This window comes from Phocoena sinus, chromosome 14 (genome assembly GCF_008692025.1).
Source record: "Phocoena sinus isolate mPhoSin1 chromosome 14, mPhoSin1.pri, whole genome shotgun sequence".
Classification (NCBI taxonomy): Eukaryota; Metazoa; Chordata; class Mammalia; order Artiodactyla; family Phocoenidae; genus Phocoena; species Phocoena sinus.
In genome coordinates, this window is record NC_045776.1 from 62,928,013 (window position 1) to 62,937,163 (window position 9,151).

Below are 9,151 nucleotides of genomic sequence, written 5' to 3' on the forward strand. Positions count from 1 at the left end.
GGATATGACACGCTTTCTTTGCCCGTTATCGTCTTCTGTTTTTCAGCTCTCCCTTCCTTCCCCCTTCCATAAACGGCCATGTGGTGCTGGGGCTGAGGCTCTGAAAACCGCTGGCAGATGTTCAGTCGGCCTCCGCCTAGGGGCGCTGGAGGGCGCCTGCGGGCTCTGATCCCAGAGGCATCGCCCCAGCCCCACCTCTTCACCAGGCAGAGCAGTCTTCCCGCCCAAGAGGCTGAAGCCAGGCTGCAGTTTCTCCAAGACTTGCAGAACCAGCCTCAACGCACCTCCTCCTCCGAGGTCTGTATCCCAGCCTCTGGGGACCCCTCCTCTAGGACTGGAAACTCTGGCCCCAGCCGTCCACCTCCTCCTCCCAGGGGCTGAGTTCCAGCTCTGCAGACCCTTCTTCAAAGGTGCAATGTTTCCAGGTTCTTCCCATTCACCCCGACCTCTGGGGGCATGGCCCTTCCTACACCTGCCCCTCCACCACCACCTGAGCTCTGGTCCTACCCTTCCAGCTCTCCCTTACCTCTTGTTTACATTCTGTTCCCTCTGTTCAAGCAGCTGGTGTGGTTTCTGTCACCGGGCTGGATTCTGACGGACAGAATTCCCAACCTTCCCTCCTCTAGTCTCATTTTATTCACTGACAACAACATGATTAGATATTTTGGACCCACTTAGAATGTTACGCCAAGACTTTACTATACTGTTACAATTTGCATTTCTAGAATGTCTATTTGGTTCTTTTTCAAATCTGCTTGGTCATTCTTTACAGTTTCTTTCCCACGTGTATTTTTAAGTTTGCCATTTAGCTCTTTAAATACATTAAATATAGTAATTTAAAGTCTGTGATGAGTTCATTTTCTCAACCTCTGTGACAGTATCTGTCTCTTGGTTCTCCTTGTTCTTTCTTGTGGTGACTTGTTTCCTTGAGTGTTTTTTTAAAATTTTATTATTATTTTTTAACATGAGCTTATTTTCCTTAGAGTTTTATTTGTAGGATGGAGGTCTGCAAGAATAACTGTAGGATAGCTAGAATTTGCCTTTTGCTTATGAGTGAAGTTAGGTTCTTATTTTTCATGTTTAAGAATCAGTCGTATTTCTTTTCTATGCATTTTTTTTTCATATGTTTTTGCCCATTTTTCTATTTGGTTGTTGATCTTATTGAGTTGTGGGAGCTCATCATTTCTATTGTGAAGATGGGAAATCATCACAAAGGATTTAAAGATTTTTTTCAGGATTACTTGGCAAGTTACCAGCAGTGAGGTTATTAGAATCCCTTTCAAATCAGACGTTTAGTTCCTTTACACGTAAAGACACTGGGCGAGGTCCTGACTTATTAACAATCCTGTCATTTTGCTTAACTACAATTTTCCTAAAATTCTTTTCTTCTAGGTTGTACGTTTTTAGTTTTGACCTCCAAAAGCCCTGGGGTGGGAGGAGGGGTGGGGTGGGGGGAAGGGTGGGGATTTAGGGAATGAAATACTACAAATACTAAAGGCTTTATATAGTGTTCGGGGTGAAGGGTGCTTGGGATCATAGGCATTACTGCCAAAATAGAGATTTGGGAAATGTAGTGCTACCGCCAGAGTCCATATTGTTAGCTGATGAGGCTGCAGACGTGGAACCTGCAGTCTGCAGAGGTCTCAGCTAACACTGGAAAGAGATTTAATTTGAAAGTGAATAGTCTGTTTTCTTCTTTAACGTATTTTTGGCTGCTAGATTGTGAAGCTGTTGTGCAAATAATTGCACCATCACTGTGTTATTCACGGTGTCCTATTCATTTCTTAAAATTACCGGGGAGCAAGGCGGAGCGCAGAGATGGGTTACCCCGAGCGTGGGAACGCAGACAGCTCAGGCCTACCCTTCCCTGACGAACATCCTGTATGCAGCGGAGCCACCTGTGCGCAAAACACCTTCAAAAGGTGCCTCGGGAAACAATGACCGCTGGGCGAACCAGGTGTGCTTTCCGTGCCGGACCTGCCACTACAGATGTGCAGCCACCGGCCACCCAGGTGACCGTTGCGCCTTCGGTGGCCCACCTGCTGCTTTGCGACCTCTCAGCTCTCCGCACCGATGTTCTGACCCAACAGTGTCCAGAAATGTTTACATGCAAAGCCAGGAAAGATGTTTAGGAGCGCCTTGCATGTAAACACATCACACGTAATTCCGAGACCCCTTTCGCGGTGTTTTTGGCCCATCTGTGCCTGAATTTTAAAAATGTCCCTGAACTCAACTGTCCAGACCTTCCCCCTCTGCCCTTTCTCTGCACATGGAGGGCTCGAGGGAAGGGCGCCGGAACTGGGCTTCTCCCGCCTGGAACCCCGTCACTCGGGGAACTTGCTGAGTGCAGCCCGTGCCAAGTCTGTCCGCGCGCACCTGACCTGTGCACGGCCAGGAGTCGGCCCGAGACCCCTTCACCTTCCCACGCACACCTGCCGAGGGTCAACCCGGGACCCCTTCACCTTCCCTGGGCACCAGCGGGGCAGCGCAGACTCGTTCCTGCTCAGTGGACTGAGAGGACCGGCAGCCACACCCGGGACTACTTTTCGCAGACCCCCCGCCCCCACACCCGGGCGGCCGGCGGAGGGAGCGCGGGCGGTGGGAGCACGGAAAGAGTCGTTGCGGTGTGCTCCAATCAGTGCGCATGCGCGCCTCAATTAGTGTGCGTGCGCATTTCTGGTCGGGGCTCCGCGCTTCCCTGTCCGCGCGCTTGTGCGCTTCTCTCAGGACCTTCCAGGTGAGATCTGGGAGCTGCGCGGGGTTGGGTCGCGCTCGGTCCTTCGGCCGCGTCCCAGCCGCCTGAGGGTCCCAGAGGGCACCGCCGACCCCAGACCCCAGCCTGGTGCGGTGGGGGCGCGGGTGCCGCGCGTGCGTGCCGCCTGGCGTTCGCGGGCTAGAAAACCCCCGGGGCTCAGACTTGGACGCGGGCGGAGGACGAAGGTCCGACCACCTGTCGCCTCCCGGTGCGCGGACAGCGGGGGCTGCTCGGCCCTCGGGCCCGAGTGTTCTTCCCGGGCTTCGTGCTCCTCCCTGGGTGGGGGCGGCGCCGACTCTGTCCCTGGGTTTCGTTCTCCGGCCTTGCCCCGGGTCCCTGCCCAGCACCCGGGCAGAGGCGTTTTCCCAGAGGACAGCTGTCCGCTTCAAGTCCCTTGGTGAGCGGCCCCGTCGCCCCGGGGTGAGGATGCTGGACCCGCGGGGCCCCGGGAAGACCCTCTCGCTGCCCCCCCACATGTCCTCCAGCACCTTCTCTGCAGCCCCCACGCTGGCCCGTGAGCCTCGGCACGTGCTGCTGCCTCTTTGCAGAGCACGCTCCCCCCTCGCCCCCTCTTTCCCAGCCACCAGCTGCTTAGCTTCTGGTTTCTGATCAGACGACGCCCCCCACCCCAGGCCGGCCCTGACCTCCAGGGTGAGGGGCCCCCTCTCCGCGCCCGTGGTCTGGGGGCTTCCCTGAGGACGCCCCATCCCGTGGTGTGGTCGCTGCTTTCCCTCGGGCCTGCGAGCACAGGAACCCACTGCCCGGGGCCAAGCAGGCCCTCAGATCCGTGAAGGAGTGAAAGCAATTTCCTAATAAGATGTTTGGATAGTCGGTGACCGATCAGGTATCACGAGGACTGTCTGGTGACGCGGTTCGTGTGCTTTTCCGGGCCCCCAGCTTGCTCCCCTGGGGCCCTTCACCCCACCTGATCGCTCCCCAGACCAAAAATCCTTTAAGAGAGTGGACATCGGTTCTCCAGTTGTACAGTATTAGGAAGTGGAGGATGTAGACTTGTGACTGTAAAATATCAGTTCTATTCGTTTAAACTGTTTTTCCTCTAGATCTTGGTTTCTGTGCCACCTATAGAAAAATAATTCTAGATACTTTTACAGGTGATCTAATTGTAACAATATTTTTTTTCTGTTTTTAAATTTAGTTTGTTCCACATGATTTTCCCTAGAGGAAAAACAATACTTTTATAACGGTCGGTGGGGAAACAAATACATGTGCAGGAACCGTTACTCTATGGTCAGCTTCTCCAGAGCGCAGTGGGCAGAGGCCACACGTGTTACGTCTCTTGCGTCCTAATAAGGTGTTCCCTCCACTTGGGCTTCAGACAGTGGCGAGTTATTTTGCTTTATTTATCCTGTCACCCTAGTTTGGAGGGGCGGACTGGTGCTGCAGAAACATTTCTCGTACGTACTATCTGAACTTAAAACAAAATCAGATACCTGAGTTTGAAGGCGGTTGCTGTTTGTGATATCCGAGAACGGCAAAAAACTAAAGGGCTAAGAACTGGGTATGCCTTGATTCGCAAGAGGACTGGCTGGACCGTTCGGTGGCAGAAAATTTCTGTTCAGAACTCCAGGAATTCTCTCCCGGCTGCGTCAGAAAGCAGCTGCTAGTGTGTGAGTTTTGAAACGTGGCACAGTTCCCCCACAGAGGCATACAGACCGGTCCCTCAGGGTCTGATCTTGGAGCTCAGAGGTGATGCTCTTAACAGACGCGGACTTGGCCAAGGGAACCCGTGTAAGTTTCAGGAGCCCGGCAGTCTCTGGTCTTGATTAGCGCCTCTCCGTGCGGCTGGGACTTCACAGCACCCGGCGGGGCCACCTCGGGTGGAAATCCAAGTCTCTGCGCTGTGGCGTTGCCTCCAGACGAAGCTGAGAACCAGTCTTCTAGAGGTTAGTCATTATTCATAGTTAGAGAGGTTGATGTTCGAAGCCTTTTTCACGTGGGGTCTGAGCTTGAACTGAAGACGTTGAGCATCCAAGTGTGCTGGCAGGGCTCTGGGGAGGACATGTCCGCCCAGAACACGCTGGGTTTATGTTGCTGCCTTGCTTTTCAGATTCTTCTTCTTTTTCTTTTCTTTCTTTATTTATTATACAGCAGGTTCTTATTAGTTATCTATTTTATACATACCAGTGTATATATGTCAATCCCAGTCTCCCAATTCATCCCACCACCACCACCCCACCCCACCCCGCACTTTCCCCCCTTGGTGTCCATACGTTTGTTCTCTCCATCTGTGTTTCTATTTCTGCCACTTTTCAGATTCTGAGACGCACAACAGTGGGCTTACTGTGTCCTAGAATTGTTGTTCTACGTTTATATGAAGCTTTTTGTAAGGTCTTGTGTAAGCTGTTAAATTTTACCTGTTGGCGGACTGATTGTCCTTATACTGGAGGTAGACGCTGGGCTGATCATTTGCGTCTGACCTTGTTTACAAAGGGAGTGTGTGGCAGGTGAGTGACCGAGTATCGGATGGATTGGAGTCGGGCATCTTTGGAAAAACAATTTTAAATGTTCAAGATTCCCAAACCGCACATGCTTCCCATTGCTCTTTGAGCTTTGTTGGGTCGATGGAGGTGTCATGTCCCACGTGATCTTAGCCAAGCTTCCCCAGGCTCCTCAGCGTCCTGTAGCTGGGGCAGAAGTATTTGGAACAGACTTTAAAGTAATATGTGTGCATGGAAGAATTGCCCCAAATAAAAAGTATGAATGGAAACTGTGCAACCAGGGGGGTCTCTCTCCCCATAAGAAACTGTTAAGGAAAGCATTATATTTTCAAAAAAATGATTAAAAGAATTATAGTAAAAATATTCTCCTGGCCTTTGCTTTTGTAACTTAACACGGTTTGAAGATTTCTTTTGAAATCACATATTGTACTGGGACTTCCCTGGCGGTCCAGTGGTCAAGACTCTGCACTTCCAATTCCAGGAGCATGGGTTCGATCCCTGGTCGGGGAACTAAGATCCCACATGCTGCACAGTGTGGCCAAGGGGGAAAAAAATCACATATAGATCCCAGCATGTATTTGACAGAATTGCTTACTAACATCCCCTGGGATGGTAGTTGTTGGCTCCCTGTCACCCTGTCCTGGAAATGTGTCCTCGCCTCCCTGCTCGTCCTGATTTTTCTTTCCCTTGCTGCTTCACCTCCTTCTCTGCTTTTAGCCTGTTCATTTTCTTCTGCCATCTCTCTTGCTGGAGGCCCGCTGGACCCTCTGTGCAGGGGAGGTGACCATCCCCCTGGGCTGGCTGAGGAATGGCGCCACGGAGCTGGGATGGCGAAGTTCAGGGGCAAAATTAGAATCCAAGCAGATCTTGACAGCCTGGGATCCAAGTAGATGACATTTAACAGGGATAAATATAGGGTCTTATGCATTGGTTTTAAAATAGAGAAAACTTGCTGTGGTGTAATTTGAGAGAAGTCTGTAATGCACTAAAAATGTAGCTTTTAAACTATCCTGAACTAACCTAGTCCTAAAATTTAGGTAAGTTCCAGAAAAGACCTTAGTATCACCATTTTTTCATAGGCCCTCATTTACAGAGCTTCCTCTAACATAGGAAAAGTCTTGCTAATAAGTTTGAAATATATTTTCTTAAACTGCATATTTTCTTGACTGCCTAGAACAAGTAACCTCTCTACCAATTAATTATATAACATCCATGTTCTGGGCCCTGGGATCGGCAGTGAGTGAACCTGGGGAGGAGACAGACGCAGAAGGAACAAGGCCCAGAGGTGACAGCCCAGGTGTTGACCCCGTGGGGCGTCTGGCTCTTTGACACGAGAAGCTAGTGTTGTCACCAGCGACTTGTGTGAGCACAGCTGCGGCCCTGCCGGCCAGGCTGCGGTCCCTTCAGTAGAGCAGCCACAGGACATTCAGATGCGCAGTTGCTTTTATGTTTTCCTCAGCGTCAGATTCGAATTTGGGTTCGTTTCATCGCAGGTCTAGAGAACCGAAAGGATTGTGAGAGTGCCTTTTTTTTTTTTTTTTTTTTAATTTTTGGCTGCACCACACAGCATGTGGGATTTAAGTTCCCCGACCAAAGATCGAACCTGTGCCCCCTGCATCGGAAGGCAGAGTCCCAACCACTGGACTGCTGGGGAGGTCCCTTGTCTACTTTTATTAACTCTGATATGGGCTGTTTAAATGTGTAGCTTGGTTACCTACCAGACTGATTATTCTGGGAATCAGAGTCCTTGGTTATTTCTACTGACTAATGGAAAACCGCATCTCGGGACTCTTTTTGCATGTGGAGTAAAACTCAGGGGTATCTGGTACTCTGTGTGGGGTTGTGCTGTGTTTAGCATCCCGGGCCCCAGCCCTCAGGGTTCTCGAGTCGTTGGAGTTAAAGCTGTCCCTGCCTGTCTCCAGAGACTACAGGATCCCAGCCGGCTAGAACCAGCGTCTTCATTTGTTCTGGTTCTAATGGTCTCTGGCTAATTTTTGCGTCCATGGTTCCCAGGTGTTAAGACACCATCTTATGTTTGTGAGGTACTGGACTTCTCCCACTGCCACGAATGTGTGTATAAGCTCTTACGTGAGGAACTGGACTCAAATCACTAATTTTTTTTTAACATATGTATTTTTAAATTTATTTATTTTATTATTTTTGGCTGCGTTGGGTCTTTGTTGCTGCGTGCGGGCTTTCTCTAGTTGCGTTGAGCGGGGGATATTCTCCCTTGCGGTGCACGGGCTTCTCATTGTGGTGGCTTCTCTCGTTGCGGAACACATGCTCTAGGCGCGTGGGCTTCAGTAGTTGTGGCTCGCGGGCTCTAGAGCACAGGCTCAGTAGTTGTGGCGCACAGGCTTAGTTGCTCCGACGCATTTGGGATCGTCCCAGACCCGGACTTGAACCCGTGTCACCTGCATTGGCAGGCGGATTCTTAACCACTGCACCACCAGGGAAGCCCCAAGGAAGTAGATTTAGACATTGTGACATGCAGGGGAATGCTTTAAGCAAAAGCTCTTGGGCGGGTCTTTGTTATTGCTTCCTTTGGGGAAGCCAGTTTCTGGGCCCGTCCCCAAGGCCTCCTTCCCGCCGGCTCGCCATGGTCATGACCGGGCTCCCCACTACTGCTGTCATCCTTACTCCTGTGGGTTCCCGTGTGTTCAGCCCCTCACGGTTGCGGGCTCCTGGAAGCCTGTTGCTGCTGTGCTGGCTGTACCTGTTAAAGGCATAGAGACGCATGTTCGCATTAGCCTCCAGTAGTCACTTGCTGTGATCCCTTATCTGGTCTAGATCTGATCTGTTTCAGAGAGGAAAAACTTACTTTAATCAAATGCTTCTTTTCTGTTTAGCTCCAAAACCTGGGACTTAATCCAACTGACGCTGGCTTCAGCATACTGACCATGGGACCTGGCAGGATTCCATGTGCCCAGGACGAGCCGGCACAGGTGGTGAACGCTGGCATGAGTGACCCACGGCACCTGCTGCACGGCCAGTCTGCAGACAGAGCCACCGTGCATCCAGCCTCTGGAAGGTACTCCTGATGGATGTTCAGAAAGGCATTTACCTCACCTGCTTTGTTACCTTTTATATTGAACAAGCGTCAGACACTCACAGCAAAGTGTCATCAATAGCATTAAACTCCAGAAGTTTTAGCAGAAGCTGTATCTTGCGCGTCCTGTTCAGTAAGAGGCCCTGAGCTTTGGTGCCCTCACCCCTACGTCCAGATGCACGTGAGGGAGGGAGCGCCATGCCTTGCCCTGCAGGCACTCTTGACCTCAGAGGGGAAGGTTGGGTGATGGGGGGGAGGGAGGTTGTCCAGGCAGCTTGGAGTGTGCATCCAGATCCTGCTTCACTTGGGAAATGTGCCAATGACGGGGCCGTTGGGCATTAGTAGAATTTCACTTCCCTGGACTTGGGGTCTCAAGTGCTTGAAATCTAGTTACTCTGAGGACATAGAATCTTTCCTTACTGCCAGGATTCAGGAAATGAAAGGATTATGTATATACTGGGCTTGCTAGTGTTTTACGTGAAACCTTTATCCTTACTTTGAAAAGTGAAAGCACTTTCTGGACCTAAAATTTGTGAAGGCCAAATACTAGCTTTGCGTTGCTTCTATTTTTTTACAGAAAGAGGGTCTGCTTGGTCATTTTAGTAGGTAGAGGGACATCTGGAAGTGGAGACCTTTCTGTTCAAAAAGAAATAGCTGAATAACTTTTATTTGAAATGATCTTTTGTCTGTTATCAGCTCTATTTCTTGTCACTATTTTTTTGAACATGTAGTGTAAGCACTGTAAACTGTTTTAAGTTTAATTGAAGTTATTAAACTTCCTGAACTCTTAATGATACTTTTGGCTCCTCTGCGTTTTCTGTTTTTACAGTATTGTCGAGAGACCCTGTCTAGTGTGCTGTTTGCTGCTTGGTGTGCTCCACGGGCCTC

General features: G+C 50.4%; 1 long non-coding RNA gene across 1 annotated transcript; it reads left to right on the forward strand.

Moving 5' to 3' along the window:
• The first annotated feature begins 2,607 nt into the window (after positions 1-2,607).
• On the forward strand, positions 2,608-8,372 carry LOC116739237. The gene is made up of 2 exons (XR_004345496.1): positions 2,608-2,737; positions 8,064-8,372. It is a non-coding gene; the product is annotated as an uncharacterized LOC116739237 (long non-coding RNA).
• The last annotated feature ends 779 nt before the right edge of the window (positions 8,373-9,151 follow it).